At 46.4% G+C, this 21165-nt stretch overlaps 1 protein-coding gene across 1 annotated transcript in view; it reads right to left on the bottom strand.

Moving 5' to 3' along the window:
• Window positions 1–21165, bottom strand: part of DOCK2 (dedicator of cytokinesis 2) — a 397813-nt gene that overhangs the window by 95617 nt on the left and 281031 nt on the right. The gene's annotated exons all lie outside the window — the stretch shown is intronic.

Here is a 21165-nt window from a genome sequence, read left to right as displayed (position 1 = left end):
TGCTGTCATCCAGGCTTTGTTGTTCCCTTTCTAGAGCACAAGAAGAGTCAATGTAGCATAATTCTGAAGGCTCCTAGGATTTTCAAAATGGTAAATGAACATTGGTTTCAACTTAATGTCACCAGCTGCATTATCCCCTAATAAGAGAGTCAGCCAGTGCTTTGAAGCCAGGCAATGACCTGTCCTGTGTAGCTATGAAAGTCCCAGATGGGATCTTCTTCCAATAGAAGGCCATTTCATCTACACGGAAAATCTGCTATTAAAATAGCCACCTTCGTTAATGATCTTGGCTAGATCGTTTGGATGACTTGCTGCTGCTTCTACATCAGCACTTGCTTCTTCACCTTGCACTTTTATTATGGAGAGAGCCTTTTTTCTTAAATCTCATGAACCAACCTCTGCCAGCTTCCAACTTTTCTTCTGCAGCTTCCTCACCTCTCTCGGCCTTCACAGAACTGATGAGAGTTAGGGCCTTGCTCTGGATTAGGCTTTGGCTTAAGTGAATGTTGTGGCTGGTTTGCTCTACTCAGACCACTCAAACTTTCTCCATATCAGCAATAAAACTGTTTCACTTTCTTATCATTTCTGTGGTCACTAGATTAGCATGTTTAATTTCCTTCAAGAACTTTTCCTTTGCATTCAGAACTTGGCTAACTGATACAAGAGGCCTAGCTTTTGGCCTATCTCAGCTTTTGATACACTTTCCTCGCTAAGCTTTTGATTTAAAATGAGAGATGTGTAAGTCTTCCTTTCACTTGAACACTTAGAGGGCACTGTGTGGTTATTAATTGGCTTAACTGCAATGCCGTTGTATCTCAGGGAAGAGGGAGGCCCAAGGAGAGGGAGAGAGCTGGGGGAACATCTGTTCCAGTGGAGCAGTGAGAATGCACACAACACTTACCAACGAAGTCTGTCATTTTATGTGGGCGTGGTTCATGGTGCCCCAGAAAAATTACAATAGAACATCAGAGACCACTGACCACAGATCACCATCACAGATATAATAATAACGAAAAATTTGAAATGTTGTAAGAATTACCAAAAGGTGAAACAGAGACAGGAAGTGAACACATGCTGTTGGAAAAAGGGTGCCAACCGACTTGCTCAAGGCAGGGTTGCCACAAACTTTCCATTTGTTAAAAACACAGTATGTGTGAAGTGCAACAAGATGAGGTATGTGTGTGTGTGTGTGTCTGTGTGTGTGTGTGTGTGTGTGTGTGTGTGTGTGTGTACGCATCCTTCCAGGTTTACAATTTAGTTCGTTGGTGGAGGACAGTGTTGCTGACCCCAGGAAGGCCTTCTGAATTCCTACACAGGTAGTCTTTTGGGAAACTGAATGCTCTCCAAGCTCGCACTCCCCAAAGTAGCTCCCAAAGATATGGGTTCTCATTTTCTTCTAGGTTCTTTTCACTTAGTAAGTTAGGAATAGTGAGTTTCACATCAGCAAGACCAGCTATGTAATTTGTGGGGCCCAGAACAAAATGATTTTCATTTTGCAGGGCTCCTGTTTAAAATTATTCAGAATTTCACAACAGCCGCGGGGCCCTTCTAAGCAAGGGGCCCTGTGCGACTGACTACACGGTCCCCACGCCCAGGAAGCCGGCCCTGCCTGCCAGCACCACCACACTTGCGCACCATAAATGTTTAGAAAACATGCAAGTCTGGCAGAGAGTGCCAAGCAGGGACTGTCAGGAGCAATGGATGATGACACTTTGTTGATGGGAACCTGCAGCCAGTGCACTGGGTGGCACCTCCCTGAAGATCCGAAGTAAAATCCTCTCTGCTTCTCAGGCCCCCAGGGGGTGGTAATGAGTTTGTGAAATTATCCCTTTCAAACCAGATAGAACACCACCGTCACTGTGAACTTAACCGGGTCCCACTTAAAGCAAGAAATGAGCATTATTACTGTTTATACCTTTGGCCGGGCCAAATGCAAAAAAGGAGAAAGTTTGAGGGGCATAGGGGTTTGTGGTTGTGTGCCTGTGTGTGTGTGTGTGTGTGTGTGTGTGTGTGTGTGTACGAGCGTGTTTGCTCTACTCCCTCAATCTCCTCTCCCTTCCTTAAAAAATTCAGCCTGTGGCCACTAGAGGTCTTTTCTTTTCACATGGTAGCTGCCGTGCAGTTTGTTCGGCTTTTTATTTATTCCTACGTGAGCAGACCCACTACACTTCTTGCATATAAACAGTAAAAATTACAATATAAGGGACTTATTATTCCTCCTTTTGGAGTAATTCTGCTGCCGGTCAAAGCCTGGCTCGTTGTGCAAGAAAGGGGGGACAGCCTCTGCAGGTGATTCCGCTGCTTCAAGGTAAGAGACGTGGCTAGGCTTTATTCTCTCCGATCCATGATCCTCTAAGAGAAAATGCTATCGTCTCTTGGACAATAGTTTACTTTTAAGGATTTGACTTAAATGAGTACTGGGATTGTGAGCTTGTGAGTGTGTGTGTGTGGTGGTGTGTAGTGGAAAATCCACCATTGTCGGAACTGCATAGATATGGAATGCTTGTTATTTCCAATGGCTTAATTTGAATTTGAAGGCGGGGGGGGGAGCAAAAAACAAACCTCAAGTTTGCCTGGAATTACCGTTGAAAAGGCTGCACTGTCTTAAGCCTTGTTTAGAGAAACTTCCCTTCTTCATTTTAAAAGAAAAAAATAGGGGAGGGGGATTCTAGTCCCCATCTAGAGCGAGAGATCGTTTTATGAAAGAAACCATTATCTTTTTATTAGGAGTCGGTCAGTGCGTTATAGTTCACTGATCAATCAAAATTACTCTCGCCAGCGTGTTAATTTCTTCGTTCCAACTACCACGTAGAAAAGCCCGGCTGGGTGCCTTTCAGTACGATTTGTAGTGCGATGTGACTGAAGTTTGGACAAGTTACCTGCGTTTGGCTGCTAATGAAAAATGATGGTGTTTTACTTCCAACTGGAAGCATCCCTTTATTCCTACTATGGTGTCTAGCCCACTTTGGTATCGATCTGTCAGAAATCACGCCGACGTGACGGACTGATACCTGGGAGGGAGTGAGACACCAGCGGCAGGTTCGCATTCAGAAAAGGCTCCTCTCTGTCATTTGAATTTTTAAAACATTTCTCTTGGTCACATAATGATAGAATGTTGGAATGACACTATGCTTCTCTGACGTGTGTCCCCTTTTCAGTAATATCCTCAATATGGCATTTGCATCCTTCCTTTCCCTCTGTACAAGTTTGAGACCTGACTTCCGTATCCACCATGGCTCACAGTTTTAGGAGGTGCAGGAACTGGGGGTGGAGGTGGTGATCAGACTGCATTTGCCCTAGCAACCCAGACAGCACTAACATTGACGTTGCTCAAACTTTACAGTGTAGCAGCTCAGACTCCCAGTTCTGTTGGCAACCAGGACAAGCCTGAATACCGCATGGGGGACAGAAGAGTGGAGGGATCTCCTGGAAGTTCAGACGAACGAGACTCCCCTTCCTTTCACCCCTGGCAGAAATTCTGTAACCGACATATATTTACTACCCAGGCATAAGGCAGCCACTCATCCATTCCCAAGCAGCACGCCGGGTTCCTGGATGGGGAATTGCTTCTTAAAACAGAATACCAGGGAGACTTGCATATTAAATCCTGGAGAGAAATTGTATCCGAGACTCTGGCACAAACCAGGCAGTGTCACCTCGCTCTGATCAGGGTGGTTTAAAATGTGGCTAATGAATCACAGCATGAAGAGACCCGGTTTGAAACTAGGTCAAATGTGTAAAAATAAGTACAATCATCACAGGCACTTGGCTGATGAGGGGCTACTTAACACCTTGAGTGGCAGGGCTTATTTGCTGTATAGAACCCTCTTCAGTGATCCAAGACAATCAATCCTCTTAATTAATTCAGCCCCTCAGTACGCAGGGAGGTCTTGCACACCTGGGAGAGAGCTGAGGCTCCAAAGGAAAACAGTCGTGGTCTCTTCACCGTGTGATGACAAGAGAGAAAAAGAGTAACCCAATACTGTGTGGTCAAAATTAATTAGCAGGGACACTAAGTGATTGCAATCAAGACAGTAGCCCTCCCCAAATCATTCTGCTCTTTTGCATTAAAAAAATTATCATCATCATCATATTGATAATGCCAATAGTGCACAACATTCAAAGTAAACATATCTATTTAATAAGCTCTAACGTAAACACACCTACACACACACACACACACACACACACACAGCCAGGATCCTGCGGTGCCAAGTGAACCAGGGAAAAGGCTATCTGTTTGCCCTGCCTTGGAAAACAAACAAAATCGGGGAGGGGGGCATGGTTGCTGCGAATGCGCCCCCCTCACCGCCACTCACCTAAGATTAGTGGGAGTGATGAGATCGCAGAGGGAGGGAAACAGCCAACTTCGGAAGCTTGCTACCTAAATGCCAACATTACTATGCGATACCAGCTGGTGACACGTTGCTATAGTAACTTCAAATAATGTGCGCGACCAAAATAAAATAAAATATAGAAAGCACCAAGCAGAGGAGACGAAGGAAAGTTTGCATGCCAAGGGAGGCTCAGAGGGAGATGAAAAGTTTTTCCTATGAGCCATTCCATGGAGACCGAGAGTGGCCAGATGCACTCTCGGGTTGCTCCTCCCGTCACCCCCGTGTCTGCCATGCGGTTATATAACACGTTTTATTCTTGGATGAAATTGGTGCTGTCTGTGTGGTGGATCCAGGACTGGAAGTGGGAGGCTCTGGTGTCAGGAAAAACAGGGACCCAAAACCCATTCATCTCCGAGCTTTGTCAGGCAGCTCGGAGTTGTAATTTGGAGCAATCTGCGGGGGAACTAAGGTGTGCGGGCTGTCTTAGCAACCACCGAGTGCTGGGCTCTGGGATGGGTGCTGGGGTCCAGCAGTGAGCAGGAGGGATAAGGCCACGCTGCAAAGAGCTTACATCTGGCTCTGCCAGGATGTGGAGCACAGAGTGGGGGCCTAGGAGCTGCAAAGCCTAAGTTCAAATCTCAGTGCTACCTCTAACTAGTCTTGTGACCTTGAGTGGAGTCTTATGCCTCAGCTGCCTCCTCTGTGAAAGGAGATACAAATATTCTTTGCTTCATATGGTTTTGGTGAGGAATAAATTAATTCGTGGAAAGAATTTAGAATGTAGAAGGCCCTCATGCCAGCTATTTTTGTATTGTCTTGTTGCTGACTCTGGCCCAGAGAAACTATGCAGATTAGCTAATTGAAATTCCTGACCTGGACAGAGGAGATGATGACTCCACCTACCCACAACTATCTATGGACACATCAAGTGCTCCCAATCACAGCTTGGGACAAACAGCTAAGTGCCTTTGACTCCGAACATGCCTTTGGTGAACGGCGTGCCTAAAGCACAGCTGTTTAGTAAGTCCAGTGTGTGCCTCTCGGAGCAAAGCATGCTGGGAGAGTTCTTTTATTCAGGAACAGTTGCTGGCAGGTAGGAAAGGTGACTGCATTGCCCAAATTGTTCAACAGCATGGAATTTAACTGTCTTCATTGAAAACTTAGTCCCCCACCTGTTTGGCTTTGGGAGGTGCCTATCTTTGTGTGCAGCGACATTCTTTGGTTACCCAGGGAATCTGGCTGTGTCATAGAGCAAACCAAGTTACCTTCCTTCATGGGGATGCTTCTTGATGACCATAGATCCAGAAGGTTCTCGTGGTCTACTACACATCAAAGGCACAACATCGCAGGAAAACAGAAAGGTGCCACTTGGATGTTGTATGCCCTGGATGGGCCCTGACATGTTCTGTCTGTAGGACATGTCAACTCCAGTAGAGCTAGCTGTGTACACCCCTGACACTAGGCGTCCACACGGATCAGCTCTTGAGCATGCATGAGGGCCAGGACTGAGGCGTGGTACCTGCTCAGAGAGCTGTCCTCACCGACAAGGAGCAGCAGGCTCAAACAGGAGTCTGAATCTGTTAGACACTCCTCATTTGAAATTAATACCACTGACCTGTTTGCAGCCTGTGCTTGTGGCTCTGTGGTGTGAGGTCGCTTGAAATCTTCCAAGGAGCTGATGGGATGTTTAATCACAAGGGGAAGCAGAAGGAAAGAAAATTCCATTCACTCATTCCTTGCGCTCAGGACCCTACATTCCTACATCTCACTGAATCCTCTCAACAATCTCATGAAACCAGCTTTATGCCCATTTTACAGATGAGGAAAGTGAGATATGCTTGGAGGTCAGGTAGCTTACCTAGACAGACATTCAGTCAATAGTGGCACAGGAATTAAAATCTGGGCCTTTCTGACTCCGAGACCTGTGTTCTTTTCAAAAACCCACCACGTCTCCCACATCAGCTCTGCAGTGGGCAGAGAGCTTTGTCCATTCAGTCATTGCTGTTTGCCAGAAACTAGAATTGAACTTGCACATTGTATGGGCTCAATAAATAGTTGTTAGATGGGAGATCGAATTTATTACAGTATTCCTCATCTCTAAAACAATGTTACAGAGATCACCCCCTCCACAAACCCTGAAAAGTGAGGGGCACGTGTTCACTCCCTTCACCTTAGGAGAGGCCAGAAATGAAAGAATTTTTGGTCTACCTCTGAGTACATCCTATCTTAAATTATATTCCATCAAGCCAGAGTGAGATAATTCTTTTCACACATTTCTCAATTCAACGAAGATTTCTTGAGCACCTACTATGTGCCAGCCATGGTTTTAGGTGCTAGAGATACACCTGTGAACAAGCTTAACAAAGGCTTTGCTCTTGATAAGCTCACATCCCTGTTGGGCAGGGCCAGGGGGAGCATACCTTAAACAAGGGAATATATAAGTAAGATCATTTTAGACAATAGTACATATTAATAATAAAATGTTACAAATCAACAGGATAGAGATGGAGGGGGTCTACTTTATTTTCAATAGGGTAGACAGTAGTGGCCTCTTTGAGAGTTGACATTTGAGTAGAAACCTGAATGATGAAAATGGGTCATGGAAAAAATCGGGCAGAACAGCAGATGCAAAGGCCCCGAAGTGGGGATGTGCTCGGAGTGTCAGAGGAGCTGAAAGAAGGTCATGGCAGGAAGTTGTGAGTGAGGAGGGCTCAGTATGTGATGAGGTCAGAGAGACAGAATAGGGTCAGATCCCACGGGCCCTTGGGGATCAGGGACAAGGGTTTGGATTCTCCTCTCACTGCAAAGGAAAACCGTTGATTTGGATTGTAAGACACCTGCTCTGGATGCTGTGTGCCGAAAGATCCCCTCTTTGCAGAAGCAGTTTCCACGTCTTATTATACAAGCCCATCTCCAAGGCACTAGGCTGGAGTTGTTCCCAGGGTCATGGGTCATGAAAAGCACATTTTACGTTTTCAGTGTTGACTCTTCCTCATCCCTGGTGGTATCATCATTCCTCAGCAAGCATTTCTCCCTAAATGATTATTTTGTAGCAGACTCTGGCCCGCCTTCAAAGGGAGAGGACACAGACTCTAGTTTTACATGGATTCCATTTGTCTTCAAGTTCAGCGGGCTCGTCCCCCTGTCATGCAGAGCTGAATGAATAGGCTCCCAGTCTCTGGTAAAGCCATTCGAGTCTGGGGGCCCCACCTGAAAAGCCTGCTTGCCAGGAGACAGGCCATCATTCAGCACACCCCAGTTATTAACCGAACAGAAGATAATGATTCTGTTTCCAACTCTACCTGGGGAGGTGTGGTCAGGGAGGGTCACAAATGTGACTGTGAAAAGACCAATCTCCGAAGCAAGGGTTTATTCTCTATGTGTATAACAGTGATGGGCTTCCAAGCTTCATACAACATCTCAAGAAAGGCTGTGCAGAAGTATCTGTTTTGAGTCCTGGACAATATGGTATATTCCTCAGCTCACACCTCCCTGAGAAAAATTAAAACCAGGAGCATCACTAGAGCGTGGCATTCTGGAAGGGCACCCTAAGCAGCTCCTCACTGTCCCCTGCAAACGTGCATCAGGTTAAAACGACACCAAGGTCAACCTTCCATGGGAAAACGTGTGACAAAAGGATATTAGGTCTCAGGAAGAATGTATTGTGGGCTAGACAACAGTACTAATAACTACCACTTAAGGGGCTAAGTGTGTGTTAGATAAGTGTGTGTTGCTCCATCTGGAAGGACTTTTTATAGGGTCGTAGCAAGGGAAGGAAAAAACTGGAAGAAAGAGAAGCTAGTATTAGATCTTCATGTGTTAGACATTGCTAGAAAGCACGCTGATGGTCACAACAGCCGACGGTTACTGAATACTTGCTATGGGCCAACTGCTGCACGTGCTTCATCTGACTTAATCCTTCCAACATCCAGGTGTTGGCAATACCATTTGTACTTTACAGATGGGGAAACCAAAGGGCAGAGAGGCATTGCTACTTGACTAGATCAGCTTGACTCCAAACCACCTTTGCTTTCTTTAGAAAGGAAAAAAAAAAAAAAACTCAGGCTATAGTTTTTGCAAACATGATATAGTCATATTATAATTAAAATTAAATAATAGCTCAAAAGACAATGAGGAAAGGAAAAGTGTGTAATAGCTCACCTCACCACCCCTCCCCCTTCTCAATTAAACCTGAGTATCAGGAAGCATCATTCTAGACATCTCTGTGCCTATACAGAGAGGAGGAACGAATGGATAGATGGAGCTAGGTCGTGGATGTAGGTAGACAGACCAACTGACCAGGCCAGACACACAGCTGCACAGACAGAACCAACCCTCTTAATGACTGTGCTCTATGGCATATGATTTCCCGGGATTTTAGGTTTAGCTGAGGAGATACCCTCTGTTTTCTGTATTACTTGGGGTTTTGAAGGCTAAGAAGGGTTCTGTGTGAGACACCAATGCCACATACTGGGAAATATGTCTGGTTTCCCACAGAAGTAGTTTTGCTGGAAGACACTGGACACATCCTGAGTCCCAGGATCAAATCCCAGCTTTCTTTGACATGCTTTGAAACTTCGGACAGCATGCTTTACCTCTCTGAGCCCCGTTCTCTCTTTGCAAACAGGGATGGCAATGCTGGCTCTGTAGGACTGTAGTGAGCATGGAGGTGGAAGACGTACAGAGGGCGCCCCATAGAGCCTGGCACGCACAGGTGCTCAGAAAGACCCTGCCATGCTCAGCCTCAGCCCCGTTCCTGACTCCGGGAACAGTTTATTGACCAGCCAGAAATGTATAGAGATAGCTTTTGGTTCACTCATGGAGGATGATTTAAACCTCCTTGCAGACCTGGGGGCAGCTGCATTGCAGATGAGGATTTATACAGTCTCTCTCCTCCCTTTCCCCTTTACAGAGCCTCCATGCTTAAATAAGTGGAGGGGAAAGCAGATAAATATGTCCCCAGACAACCAAGCGACCAGGCCGGAGAGTTTTCAGGGCGGAAGATTGCTGTGTGGATAAAAGGGTTTCTGCAGTTTATCTCTTGTTTTCCTTCCTGAGGACTGAAGAAGACTGAAGAAGGTCTCTCACATCATGTTTTGTTTTTTTCTTTTTTTTTTTGAGACAGAGTCTCACTGTGTTGCCTGGGCTAGAGTGAGTGCCGTGGCATCAGCCTAGCTCACAGCAACCTCAAACTCCTGGGCTCAAGCGATCCTCCTGCCTCAGCCTCCCAAGTAGCTGGGACTACAGGCATGCGCCACCATGCCCGGCTAATTTTTTCTATATATTTTTAGTTGTCTGATTAATTTCTTTCTATTTTTAGTCTCGCTCTTGCTCAGGCTGGTCTCGAACTCCTAAGCTCAAACGATCCGCCCGCCTCGGCCTCCCAGAGAGCTAGGATTACAGGCGTGAGCCACTGCGCCCAGCCTCACATCATGTTTTAAACTTCAAGCCCAACTTAGCCAGGCCTCTCCTAGCACTTCCTCCCACCTCCCCAATATAGGTTTAGTCGTTCCTGCTGCAAGGAATCTGCTAGTCACACACATCAGGTTCCAGGGTCTGAAGACAGTTTATTAGGGGTGTGTGTGTGGCGGTGGCTCCTTTGCAAACTCTCTGCACTGCCCAGCTCTGCAGTGCTTCGCCAAAGCAATGACATGCTGAAGGTGTGATTCTTAGTCCACAGGAGAAGAAAGTTTTTCCCTTTCCCTCTTCCCAGTTCCTCACTCCTCATTCCCAATCTATCAATCAATTAGCAAATATTTACTTAGCACCCCTCGTGCATAAGGAACTATGCCAGGTATGAATACGGTCCACACTCTGAGGGTCTCAGACTCATAGGGGAGATTCTATCTATCTATCTGTCTAATTATCTACGTACCTACCTTTCTACCTAACAGGGAAGACTTTATCATCTATCCATCCATCTATATTACAGTGGTTCTCCACTGGGGTAATTTGGCCTTCAAAGGGCATTTAATTCTGAGACTATTTTTGGTTGTCATAAGTGAGGGAGGTGGTTGCCACTGGTATCTGTTGGGTAAAGGATAGGGATGCTACTAAAACATCCTACGATACATAGGACATCCCCCACAAAGAAAATGATCTGGCCCGAAATGTCACTAGCACTGAAGCTGAGAAACTCTGACCTATAAAGAGAAAGATACATTATGATACTGAGTGACAAGCGCAAAATGCATGCTGTAAGTAACGTTTGCTTTAGGCTTTTAAGAAGTGGAAATGACCAATGTGGGGAGGGAGGTCCAGGGAAAATTTCACGCAGCATGAAGGCATTGAGGAAGTACAAGACTGAGAGAGGTCAAGCTGAGAATGAGAAAGGACATCTTAGATCAATAATAGAAAATACATTTCATTTTTGTAATTTGATTAATTTAATCGATTGGTAGTGACCACCTGGAGAGCTGTACCGGGAATGGTTCTAAGGCGGAGTTCTAGCTCAGCAGGAAAGAGTGTGGTGATTGATTAGTGATGTCTGCCACAGGCCAAGGAGAGTAACAGTGCCTATGCTGAGAAATTGCTGTTCCCCTTTTATATGTTGGAATAGGATGAGAAAGAGGCAGAGGTGAAAATGGACCAGGTGCTTTGGTACAGCGGCAAGTTCACAAAGTTCACAGGGGGAGATCACCAGAGATATTTGGAGGGGCAGACTTGGCAGGGCCTTGAACACCGGGCCAAGGGCTTTGATCCTCAATCTGTAGGTAGTGGGATGCCAGGAAGGCACCTGCCTCCTGTGTCGCCTTCAGGCCAGCTCTGCTGACAAGGTCTTGAGAACTAAAGAAAGCTACCCAAAGTCCTTGCTCTTCATTTCTATAAAGGGAGTACTATTTCATCTGTTAACAGCAAAAACTGGCAGAATCATCACACTCCGGCTTTTATGAAGCTGATCCCCATGATGAAAAAAGTCCTATGAAGCTGAACTCACAGATAACTGTTTGAAAAGCTGACTCCAAGGGTTCACATTAATGAGCTCTTGTAAAGCCCTTTTGGATAGAGCATTTCTTCTGATGTAGCTCGTGCAAAAAAAAAAAAAGGCTCTGGGAGGAGGGGGCAGCAGTGGGAGTCCATTCCTGGGACTCCCATGCCAGCTGCCCCCCTGGCAGGATGCTGCACTGCCAACCCATCCTGGGCTTCCTGTCAGACCCCAGCTCCCCAGCAGGCTGGCTCCTTCCCTGGTGGCTTCCTCCCTGCTCTGGGAATGATACTTCATTGATTCATTCGTTTGTAATCTTCCAAATGACATCATACTCCACGGTTTTTATTTTTGCCTTTCTCTCCCTCTGTTCACCTCCTGCCTCTTAAATTCCCATTTGTCCCACTTCCCTGTCCTTCAGAATGGTAGCAACGCCTTCTGATTACCACCCTCTGCAGTCCGCATTAGCTGCCTGCTGACTCCCTCTCCCCGTCATCATTAATAAAAGTGACACTGCAGCTTGCAATGAAGGCAGGTCCTCCCCCACCTGCCCCACCCTCCCCTCTCTTGGAGCGGAAGGCTCCCTGGCCACAGAACCCCTGCCTTTGAAGCCTTCTTCCTACTCCCAGCTGCCATACCTACATTATGATCCACACTCAATTAAAGAAAAATCAAGTGACACAATGAAAAACGCCATCCAGAAAGCTGGACTGGTAGAGCCCACATAGCAGATCAACTTATTAAAGCCCCATATCTACTAAGTCCATCTAGAAAAGAAAAAAGATGTCACAGTTGTTTGGACTGATTTATTCTTTAAACCCCCTGCTGACTTTTTCACCCTGGAAGGCCTAGAGAAATCCCAGCAGAAACCTAATGAAAGTTAAAGCTTAGAGTTAGAGAGTTGATGGGGGAATGCTCCATGGGAGTTGTCCTACAAGCCAGTGTTCCTGAAGCACTGGACCAGAGAGGTTAGGTGGTTTCCCCACAGTCACACAGCCTCTGAAAGTGGTGGAGTTGGGACTAGAACCCAGTTGCATGACCACAGTGTTAAGTTGACTATCCCATCCTCCACCACCCACAAACAGCAGTCCCCTGACCTTCCAATTTTCACACAAACAAAATGATCAGTCTTTCCCAGCCTTATCTCAGCCAAGGGGCTGTCCTGACGCTCAGAATAAATGGACCTCAGCTAATAACTAAGGCTGATATTTAAGATATATAATTTTTATCTTCCTCACCACATAAGTTTCCAGGTTTGGGGCAGAACAAGCCATTGAACACTAATTTCATCTTCCAAAAAAAAATTGAATGGGTGTCTCTATTACCACTGCTCATCCCCACTTTGATCTATTACACTCTGTGCCCAGCGCCCAAATCCGGTTAAGAACATCAAATTAAAAACCAAACGATTGATCGCTGAAGTCACTCTGCGTAATGAAAATCGTCTGAACATGCCTTTAAGGGGCCTCAGGGCAGGAACAGGGTGGGATGTGGGAGGCTTTACTTACATCCCTCGATCCAAGATCCTCAAACCGGCAGCCCACAGGCCTCACACAGCTCACAGAAATGCTTTGTTTGGCCAGTGTGGTGTTTTTAAAACATTGGAATTCGTTGTCAACATTTAAAAACCAGAAGAGATTGCATAAAATTCTGGATATTCCGGTTCTCTTGGACATTGGGAAGATCCAGCGATCCCAGTCTGCACTTCCATAAGCAGGAGAGGGGGCTGCCGCCTGCAGGGGGTGGGGGGTGTGCACCTTCCAGGTAGCCAAGGCCTTGCCTCATTCTGGGGTGATCAGCTCACCTCAGTCTGTCAGGGACCCTTCCAGTTTTAGTACTGAAATTCCTGTGTCCCGGGTAACCAGGACAGTTGGTCACCCTACCTAGTTCTCCCGTTGATATCACCTACCTGGCACTACATGTGCCTGTGGGCACTGCATGTGCAACCTCTTCCCTCCAGCTTCCCTGTGCCCACATGCCTCCCCAGAATGACAGTCAAGGCTGTCCACCCTCTGAATCCTGCTTCTCCCAACTCTCCTACATACAGCACCTACTCTCAAATTCTCCTTACTCCTTTGCACAAGCCAAAGATGCTCTCTCTGACACCACGTGAAGTCCAATTCATTTTTAATGACGCCATAAGTGCCATTTCTCCCTCCAGGAAGCCCTCTCTGATTCCATCTGATTCTTTTCTGTCTCAGGCAGAGAGAGGCGTTCCCTCCCTGTGCTCCAATCATACTCAATTCTTTCCCCTTTATATAGTATCCATCACCACTAACACAGCATCAGGGGAGTAGACCCCAGGGATGACTTTCCTAATAACTTGAGGGAGTCAAAATTGTGACAAAAGTAAAAATTGTGAAGATTGTGAAACTTAAGTTGAGGTCTCAGTCTCTCTGCAGTTGTGAGCTTTGTATGTCATTCATTGAAATGAAAAATGAGAGCCGTTCCACAAGTATCTGCACCAACTCCATAGCAATATTTACCATTCTGAAGTCCAAGAGTATTTGGGCCTCCTGAACATTGGCATCCAATTTTCCTTCTGTCTGGAACGTGGTATCTTAATCCTATATTCATGTGTCTGTCCCCCATTAGCCCTGGAGATGCTCAAGGGCAGGGACTTTCTTCCTAAATCCTATGTCCTCAAAGCCTGGCACAGAGAAAGTGCTCAGTAAAGGTTTCCCCGAGTGAGTGAGTGAGTGAGTGGCTGAATTCCCATCAAATAGGCTAACAAAACTGTCTCATTTGCTGTGATTTTAAAGGACAAAGGTCTTCTCAGCTGTCCCAGTGCCCACAGGGCCGCTGAAGCCTAGCCGATCACCCTGAGCCATACCACAGGCCGGAACAACCAGTCTACGACTGTGGTCAAGTTGGCGACTCTTCATAAGATCATAAGATTACAAAGTGTTGATAGCTTCAGGGTCTTTTCTGATAAATAATGAGAATTTCAGGACGATTTTCTCGCCTTGAAGCTTCAGACCTACACATTCAACATACAACTTCCTCCTGGACGTTTCCACCCCATAGGCAGCTCGTAACAGCATGTCAACACGATCCTTCCCTCCCAGACCTGCCTTCCTCCTCCCCGTGCTCCTTCTCAGAACCATCCACATACCCGAGACATAACTGGGCCATAGTCCTTGGTTCCATCCCTTCTCTTGTTCCTCCCACATTCCATAAATCACCAAGCCCCAGGGACTTAGAAACTTGTCTTGAGTGTGTTCCTTTCTCTCCCCCGACTCTCCCTGCACTGATTGATGCCACCATCATCACTACCTGGATTATTGCAGCAGCCTCCTAAGTGGCTGCCCACCTCCCACTCTGCCCCATCTACTCCCCACATTGCAAAGGGTGATCTTTCTAAACGGGAAATGAGACTATGTCTCACTCCTGCTTAAAACCTTCAGTGGATCCCACTTACACTTAGAGTCAAAATCCAAAGCTCTTAGCAATGGGGTGTGATTCCCTGCATGATCCGGCCCCTTCCCTTTTCAGCCTCATTTTTTCCACTCTTCCTACTCTTTCTTTTAAAGTCTACCATCAGGCCACACAGAACTTGTCCTAATTCCCCTCCAGCCCACACACCCTGATTATATTTTGATTACCTCTGACAGCCTGACCACATGCTGTTCCCTTTGCCTTATGCATGTTCGCAACCCAACCTCAGAAAACACACACACACACATACACACACACACACACACACACACACACACACACACACACACTCCCCTTTTAAACAGTTTGCCTGATCACCTCTACTGAACTTCAAGTCTCATATGTTAAAATCACTTCCTCCTGAAAGGCTTCTGGGATTCCCTCGACCCCCAGCTGGGTCAGGGGCCCTCCTCTGAGCCCTCGCAACCTCATCATCATCACAGCACTGATGACAGTTTTCAGGAGCTCTCCTTATCTGTCTATGTCCTCCAAAGGACCATGAAGTCAGATACTGGCTCAGGGTCCTACTTTCTTCTCTCTTTATCCCCAGCACCTAGCACCATGCCTGGCACCTAAGAGGTACTTAACAATTATTTGCTCAATAGGTGGATATATGATCCCAGATGGAAGAGTCAGTGGGCACAGATTGGGAGGGTGTACCTACATGGCATGTGCTAATTTGGGTCTAGTTTGAAGGGATGTAAGGATTGGTGAAGGGCTCTCTTTAATCAAATAGGCTCCTCAAGGGAATTAGACCAAAGTCTGGGCTGTCATGGAAAGTCACTTCCTCATTGTGTGACAGCTGAAGACTGAGTGGGAAGGGGAACAGCTTGTGGAGCCCTAGCCATCATTTCTGGCCTTGTTTGCCATGGACATAGTAGGAAACAACACTGGCCACAGAGTTAGGAGAACTTGCCTCGGCTCTAATCCTGCCACTTGCTGTCCCTGTGCCCCAGAGCAGGTTGCTTTCCCTCTCTGGTCCTTACCCATAAAATAAGGGTATGGAGTCTGCTCCTTCTCCTCTGAGTGTGATGATTTGGAGTCACCCATACCTGAATTTGGATCCCCCAATTCCTAGCTGTGTAGGGTTCTATAAGTCATACTGACTTTATGGGGATGTTATATAGATGGAATGTGATTACATTCCTTAAGTGGATAATGCAGTACTGCTCACAAAGTACTCAATAAATGGTAACAATTAAGACTACAGCATGTCATATGGCTAAGTTGTCAACGGGTTATATGGGAAAGCTACACAGGCACGGCTAAGATTTAGGGCTCTTCAGCTCTGAGTTGTGCCAAACCCCCAATCCCATAAAAAGTCTGGTCGAACACATTTGCAGCCTATTTTGTCTTTGTAATGAAGCATTCAACAAAATTGACGTTAAGTTATCATTAAGACAATAAATGCTTATTGCACTGAATCAAGCCACCAATTAGGCTCCTACCATAATGAGATTATATATTTCATTTTGGAATTTTTAAAGGCCTTACAACTTCAAAGTGTGTTCTGTTGCATAAAGCCATTTCAAGATTGATGGGACATTGCGGAGGAAACCTTCCTGCCCTGCTGAGGTCAGCTGATGTTCCCCCAAGACGCACTAGGTCTCCTTTGAATCTCCAAGGTCCCAGCTGGTGGAGGAGCGTGGAGCTGTCTCTCCAGTGAATTCTCTCTGCTCCCAGAATCCTCCTCCAGCACAGGAATCACCTGGTTCATCACCTTAGCAGCTGGTCAGAGCAAGGGACACACACAAAGTGGGGGCCAAGAGGCCTGCATGCCAGTCCTGACTTTGCCATCAAGGAGTCAAGTGATCTTGGGCAAATTTCTTAACCTCTATAGGCCTCAATTTCCTCATCTGCAAAATCATAAAGAGGCCTAGAGTTCCAAATTCTGATTGGTACCTGAAATTAGAGAGATTTCAAACTCTGGTTCTTTTCCTTTCTTGTGCCTTGGATGTGTGAGGGTGGGCTCTGAGGCTGTGGTTCCTAAATTTCTCTGCACACCAGAATGACCTGATGTCCAGCTCTCTAGACACTGGGATATTTAATGCTCCCTGGGTGATTCTGATATGCAGCAAACTTTGGGAACCACTGCTCTTACGGGTCAGTAAGCTCAACAGACAGAAATGAGGCAGGCAGATCTGACTCCAAGACTGGCCAGCTGTGTGATCTTAGCAAGCTATTTAATCCCTAGGAACCCTCATTTCTAAATTCATCTCACAAAAGGTTTTGCAAGCAAGAAGTGAGATAATGCATGGGAATCCGGTACCTTGCTATTCTAAGTGTGGCCCATAGACCAGCAGCACTAGTCACTGTGAGCTTATTAGAAATGGAGAATCTCAAGCCCCCGCCCAGATGAAGAATCAGAATTTAATGCTAAGAAGATCTCCAGGTGGGTCGTAGGCCCATTAAAGTTTGAGAAGCACTGCTGTAGCACACAGTAGGTGTTCAATAGAATGTGACTTTTGTAAACCTTCTCTGGAGGCCTCCTTTTTCATTCATTAACCATCAAGCAACACTTACATACTACATGCAATGCCAGATCATGGGCCCCAGCAAATATGTGACTGGCACATAGTAGGGCTTCAACACGTTTGGTCATTGGATGAATTCATACAAAGAGGAATCAGACCTGGGTCCTTCTCTCTAGGAGCTTTTAGTCTAGGAGGAAAACAAGGACATGAATGCCAAAATCCAGAACAGAGTGATAGTAACGAATGATGATGGCTCCCCTTTGTTTGCACACTTGCTCTGTTCCAGGTATGTGCTAAGCAATTTATATGCATTATCTCTTTGAATCCTCCGAGCAATGTTGGGAAGTTGGGAAGTGGATGCTATTATTATCTGCCTTTTACAAATGAGGCAACTTTGGCTCAGAGAAGAGAAGTGGCTTGTCCGAAGCCACACTCAGCTAGTACATAGCACCCACAAGCTTTGGAGACAAGGCAGCCCAGCCTGGCCACTCTACAGGACTGCCACTGGGAGGTGAAGCACAGTGGGTGATTTTTAGTTGAGCAACGTTGACGCCCTTTCAAGGTTGGCCCTGTCTCTGGGCGCTGAGGGTAGAGGCAGAGGCGGCAGGACGCCCTGCAGGCAGGGATGCTGGTTTCTACTCCCAGCAGAAGAGCTGGCCAGAGGGCTGCCAGTTCCCGTGGGCTACTTGCCTGACACAGTTCACTGCATCTCGCTGGCCCCTCCCAGGCCTCTCTCCTGCAGCTTGGATATTTTACTTGCAAATACATCCTGCCAATGACACCAGTCTTCTCAATGACAAGCCCAGTCAAACAAAAAAAAAAAAGAAAAAGAAAAATCATTGTTTGGGCTTAGAGATGCGAGTGGAGAAACTTTCTAAAAACTGCCAGTTGTTGGCGAGAGTCTGGGAGTCCCAAACCAGGAGTCCTGAGCTCCGGGCCAAGCACAGGTCCATGGTCACCAGGGATAAAAGACATATTATAATTCCCCTGGGTCTTCTTCACCAAACAGATGAGTTCCCCAAATTCCTCATCTGCATCATGTTTTGGTCAATATAACGTCATCATTCAACGTGAGGTGGTAGATGGTAGGGTAATTGACAGAAATATTGATTTGTGCTTCGACCTTCCTGTAATGTTCCTTCCCTTCCCCCTGCCCTATTCCTGCCATTTCCACGGGGGTGGGACCTTTTGTTCCCTCCCCCTGGAGCAGTGGATCTCACAGTGTAGTCCCTGGGCCAGCAGCATCCGCGGCACCTGGGAACTTGTTAGAAGTGCAAATTCTCAGGTTCCGCCTCATACCTACTGAATGAGAGCCTCTGGGAGCAGGCCCAGCAACTTCCAGGGAACTCTGATGGATGCTAAGGTGTAAGAACCAGTGCCTGGGAGAGCTTTGGGGTAAAGCATCTCCAGGAAGTAGCTGACACCAGGAGGGAGCAAGAGGACCAAATGTTTCTGGCAGGGAGAAAGAAGCAGAAATTGAGACAAAGAAGGAGTGAGAAGAGACTCCCAAGACTAGGAGGGGGAAGGTTGAGATTCTCAGTGGCAAAGAGCAGCAACCCCTGCCTCGGCGTGCCGCAGGGGGGATGGCTATGAAGGTGCCCTACGATGGCTGTCCCTGGCCCCAGCACTGCTGAACCAGCAAAGCCTCCAGCTCGTAGGGACACACACAACTGTCCAGTGACCATATCAGCAGTGATAGTAATAGGCCTAAGACCAGAGGGGTTGCCATGAATGCTCTGCTAAGCATAAGTCCCCACGGACTTTTGCATAACCCTTTGGGTGGAGAGGGAGAGGGAGAGCGAGGCCTAAGAAAAGGCTGAGATTGAGTTCTTGTCAATGTCAGCTGAGTCAAGGCAGGGCTGCTGCAGGTTAGATTTAATTTGGTTTAGAGAAAATGGGGATCTGTCATCTTCTGTCTCACAAGTTCATGGATGTAAACTTATCCGTCCGCTATACCTGGACTATTTTAAAGCAGCACTGCTGTGAAGAACATTCTCAGGCCCTCCCAACCTGTCTTTAGGCAACAGAGCCACATGAAAACAGAGCAAAGGGGTGGAATGTTTTGCTTCCTGATACAGATATTCCAGAGGCACCCAGTAGATATTTCAGGGGCAGGAGCCAAAACCATCAAGACAGCCCCAAAGCCACACTTAACCATCAAAATGTCAATTCTCACATCCTTGGCCTTAGCCCAGCGAGAGCTGAGAGTCCACTCCCCGGCCACCTCCCACCCCACCCCTGGCCTGGTGATACCAGCAGAGTGATACCAGGAGGGCACAGGCTCATGCATTCTGTTCCGGGCCAGGAGAATGCTGCCTCATCCCCAGTGTGATCTCAAGGCCCCTCTCCTTGCTTTGACTTCTCCCTTGACATCTGCCGTCTAGGCAGGATGTGCTTCCCTTCCCCCTTCAACTCCTGCAGCAGGACCTGTCTCCTCTTTCTCTCTAATGGTCTTTATGTTTTCTTAACTTTTATGGCAATATTTTCCAATATATCATTTCAAGCAATAGGTATTAAGTTCCTAGAGGTTAGGGATCTTGTCTTACTTACATCTTTGTATCATACTCACCACAGAGCCTGACACAGGTTAGGTTTTCGGTAAATATTTGAGGAATGAGTCAGAAACACAACTACCTACTTGACAACTCCAGGTGGCCATTTTGCAGGCATCTCAAACTGAAGATGCTCAGCTGAAATTCTTGATCTTCACCGCTTCACTCATCCCAAATCTTCCTTACATTAGGAAATGGCACCTCCGTCCCCACCACCCCCAAGTTCTTTCTGATTGCACCTCTAACATACGGCTGGACTCTCTGAGTTTTTCTCCACCACAGGTCAATCCACCATATGTCTCTCCTACACAACAATGATAGCCTCCTAAGTGTTCTCTGCTTCCAATCGTGCTCCCTCCTTTCCAGCGAGCAACCAGAGTAGACTTTAAAGCAACAAACAAGCAAACAAACAACCCAAGTCACATCTCTACTTAGCCACAATAAAACTTAAAGTCCTTAGCTTGGCTTCATCTGCCACTACTCTGCTCAGACACACTGGCTTTCTCCAAGTTGGACAAATTAGTTTGTTCCGATAGGTTCTGCCTTTTATTCTTCTTACAAAACTTTATATTTTTCCTTCTTAGTGCTTGTCATGAATTCTTAAGCAGGTATTTATTTTATGCATTGACTTGTTTGGTGCCTGTTTGCTCTCCCAGGTGGAGCTCCTCAAAGGCAGGGAAAACGTCTGCTCAGCCCACCATTGTCTACCCAGCATTCGGCACAGTGCCTGGACATAAAAGGGGCACAGTAAATGTTTTTTAAGTGAACACGCGTTTAAATTCTAAACATCATGCTCAGCATGCCATGCTACTCTTGCTCTGTTGTTAGAGTTGATTAGGCAGTAAAGGTAAGACATTCCCCTGATGCAAGGCAAGACTAGGCAATTCAATTTAATTCTGTCCAGGGCAGCTCAAGTCACTCCAGTTATACTCAGTTCATCTTAATTTAATTCAACAAACCTTCACAGACACCAGAACTCTGACATCCTTTATTCTAGGTGTGGAAAAGTCAGTGATAAAGATGATCCACTGACTGCCCTCAGGGGACTATCCATTTATTTCCCCTCATCTAGGGCCAGTGACAATTATAGGACACATAGTGGATCTTACCTTCATGTATGAAGTTGCAAACAGGCAACTGGTTGACCTAAACTATATCTCATTGCCATCATTCAATAATGTAACCACAGGAGTGTTTCCAATGATAATTAGAGTAGTCCTCCTTAATCCTTGGGGAATATGTTCCAAGACATCCAGTGGATGCCTGAATCCATGCATAGTAAAGAATCCTATAAATACTGTGCTTTTTCCTATACATACTTACATACCTGTACAGTGTGGATATGCCGGACAAAGGGCTAATTCCCATCCTGGGTGGACACAGGAGGACAGCACGAGATTTCATTATGCTACTCAAGCTGTACACAATTTAAAATTTAT

The sequence above is a fragment of the Propithecus coquereli genome, unplaced genomic scaffold, assembly GCF_000956105.1.
Source record: "Propithecus coquereli isolate 6110/MARCELLA unplaced genomic scaffold, Pcoq_1.0 Scaffold301, whole genome shotgun sequence".
In the NCBI taxonomy this organism is placed as follows: Eukaryota; Metazoa; Chordata; class Mammalia; order Primates; family Indriidae; genus Propithecus; species Propithecus coquereli.
This window is presented reverse-complemented; position numbering and strand designations above follow the sequence as displayed.